The sequence below is a fragment of the Gekko japonicus genome, unplaced genomic scaffold, assembly GCF_001447785.1.
Source record: "Gekko japonicus isolate JY-2015 unplaced genomic scaffold, Gekko_japonicus_V1.1 scaffold1478, whole genome shotgun sequence".
Classification (NCBI taxonomy): Eukaryota; Metazoa; Chordata; class Lepidosauria; order Squamata; family Gekkonidae; genus Gekko; species Gekko japonicus.
The window spans coordinates 377,251-380,717 of record NW_015174885.1 but is presented as its reverse complement, the minus strand read 5'-3'; positions in this window follow the sequence as shown (position 1 = coordinate 380,717).

The following is a 3,467-nucleotide window of genomic DNA, read 5'->3' as shown; positions in this document are numbered from 1 at the left end:
GGGCGGGCGGCCGGGCTTTGAATGGGCTGCGGCTCCTCGGACCGGCTGGCGGGGGGAGGAAGCCATGTTTGATTCATTCTCCGCCAGGTCCGCCGCGCTGAGCCGGGGGGGGGGGATGCCGCCGCCCGGACTCCCTCCGCTCTCCTCCTCCCTCCTCTTCCTCCTTCTCCTCCTGCTGCGGGGAGCCGCGGGTGGGCGAGGGAGCCGGAGGTGGAGGAGGAGGAAGCGGCGGGGCTGGCGCCGGGTGGCGTGCACGCCGCCCGGGCAGAGGGAGAACAGAGCGGCCGGGCCCGTCGGCCTCTTCCTTGCCTTCTTGGGGGGAAAATAATAGCCCGGCGGCGGCTCTTCTCCCGGGTGGGGAGGTGTCCACCACCCCCGGTGGACCACCCATTGAGAGCCGCCTCCCCCCAAAAAAACATGCTACTTTTTTCCCCCTTTCCCCCAAGGTCTGTTTTGTTTATTTTGTAGGAAAATAATCCATCTATCAAACATTAGTGAGGGTCGTATAGTCAAGGCAGTCGGTTACAGGATGCTTTTAAAAATAGCAGAATATAGGCTTCAGTAGGCATAATCTCCTATTAACTCTCCTGTCTTCCAAAATAACGATCCTAAGAACACGAACCATAACTAACAGTACGAACTTAGTAAGTGAATAGGCATCAAACATCATGGTCTAGTTTTAATGATTTCTTTGGGGTTTTTTTCATCCTCCTTTAAAAAAAAAAAGCAGCATCGCTTTATGTGGGTAGTGGTGATGATGATGATGAAGAAGAACCTCTGCATTTCCAGAACCCGCGCGGTAGGGGGAGTTGGGAGCAGGGGGGAAGGGGGCTTTCGAAACTTGGGTCCTGGACAATGCTCCCTCTAAGCGAGGGAGTCCTGTGAGCAAAAATTCTACTTTGGGGAGCGACTGGCATGGAAGTTGTGAGCAGGCGATTTGGCTGCTGAGTAAGTTAGCTCTGGAGCCGTCCTTCCTGAGTTCAGGCGAAAATGTGTGAGCTGGTGGCTAAAAAACTGTGAGCTAGGTCACACAAACTCAGCTGAGAGGGAACACTGGTCCGGGATCTCTCTCTCTCTCTGGTGGGAAGGTTTCGTGGAAGGGGTGGGTGGGGGAGAATAGCCAAGCCTGTGTTTGTGTATATTTAGAGGAAATGCCAGTGAAACATTTGTAGGGTGCCCTGTCTCAGTAAGCTTGAGTAAATCCCAACAAAGTTTGCGTCCAGGGGCGCCTTGAAGACCAACAAAGTTAAATTCTGGGTTTAAGGTTTGGTGTGCATGCACCCGAAAGCTTATACCCGAAATAAAACTATCTTGGTTTTAAAAATGACACTGGACTCAGTCTTTGTTTCGTTATTGAAGAAAAGGTTATACCCAGAATTAAACTTCGTTGGTCTTAAAGGTGGTACTGGAAGCAACCTTTGTTCAGGTATCTGAAGAAGTGTGCATGCACACAAAAGCTTATACCCAGGATTAAACTTGGTTGGTCTTCACGGTGTCCCCGGTCTCAGCCTTTGTTTAGGTACTGAAGAAATGTGCATGGACAGGAAAGGTTATATCTAGAATTAAACTTGGTTGGTCTTAAAGGTGCCACTGAACACAGCCTTTTTTTCAGCTATCTGAAGTGTGCACAGACACAAAAGGTACCCAGAATTAAACTTTGTTGGTCTTAAAGGTGCCACTGGAGACAGCCTTTGTTCAGGGACCTGAAGGAGTGTACATGCACACGAAAGCTTATACCCAGAATGAAACCTGGTTGGTCTTAAAGGTGCCACTGGACACAGCCTTTGTTCAGGGATCTGAAGAAGTGTGCATGCACACGAAAGCTTATACCCAGAATTAAACTTGGGCCCCGGTCACACGGGCTGGATATCGCGTGGCTAATTGCCCTGGCACAGTTTGATCCGCGATTACGTGATCAGACGCGCTGGCGGCACACCATGGGTCCGTCCCTCCACGCCGGCGGGTAAACGAGGTTGGCGATCACACAACGATCCTGCAGCGCAGCAAAGAAGCGGCACGGCGCGATCACACCAGCAATGGCTAGGCGCCGCTGCCGTGACAAACAGGGTCATTTTTTAAAAGCTGAAACGGCACTTTCACTTTCCTCTTTGTGCGCATGCGCCGTTGGGTGCTTGTGCGCATCTTGTGGAAAATTGGGGGCGGGGAAACCATGTTTGCGAAGGGACATGGACGGGCGCCGGATGCCACCACCGGAAACGCGATCAGACGCCCGCCCTTGCCCCGTGGTTTCCGGAAACTAGTACCTCGGAGGTACTAGTTTTTAACTCCGCATCTTCGGCGGGAAGCCTTGGGGTCGCCATGGGAGCACTACGCTTCCCAGATGTTGTGGTGTGATTGCACCCGGAAAATCTGCCTATCTTCCGTCTCTGTAGCGTGGCTAATGCTCCGTGTGACCGCAGCCTTTGTTGGCCTTAAAGGTGCCTCTTGGACTCAGCCTTTGTTTAGGTATCTGAAGAAGTGTGCACGCACATGAAAGCTTATACCCAGAATTAACCTTTGTTGGCCTTAATGGTGCCAAATAGACTCAGCCTTTGTTTAGGTATCTGAAGCAGTGTGCCTGCACACGAAGGCTTATACCCAGAATTAACCTTTGTTGGTCTTAAAGGTGCCACTGGACTCAAACTTTGTTATATTGCTTCAGACCAACACGGCTACCCACCTGGATCTGAATAAATTCAGTTGAGCTGTCTTGGTAAGTTGTGATTCAACGGGGGTGGAGTGGAAGAGTTATGACAAAGGCAGGGCATAGAATGGGTTAAAATGAGGTGAAGAGATGAAGAGTACACAAGAGTACATGGTCCAGGCTAGCCCAGTGTCAGCAGATTTTAGAAGCTAAAAGGGACTGACCCTGGGTAATACCTGGATTGGGAGACCACCAAAGAAGTCCAGGGTTTGCTACGTTGAGGAAGGCAATGGCAAACCATCTCTGCACCCCTCTTGCCATGAGGCCGTGGTAAGTCGTGTCACCTTTCACCACTGTGACACAACTTGCTGCTGTTGTTAGAAGCTGTTGTCGCACAGCGGAATAACAGTAGCTAGTGAAACTTGTGGAGGGTGACCTGTATGAGTGTCGCGGAAGCCATTTTATTCTTTTTGAATCTGTGGCATATAATTGGTATGTGTGTGTGGTGAATTTCAAGGGCCTTGTATTATGAAATAAAGGGGCCTCTAGAGTAAAGTGAGACTTTTCCTTCTAAACCATACACCCCTTTGAAGACCTTTGTAATTTAAGCGTAGCTTTGAGCACACTCTATGCACGTTCCCTGTGGCTGGCTTTTGTTTTGTTTTCCCACAATAAACTATTCAGTATTTGAGAAGGGAAAATTCAGGTTTTGCTAGTTATAAGAGACTGATCCTAAACTTGCTTTGGTGGCAAATCCAGTTGATTTCAGCGGGCCTTATCTGTAGTCAAGGTTTGCATGGTATTTACTGGGAGAGGTGGTTTC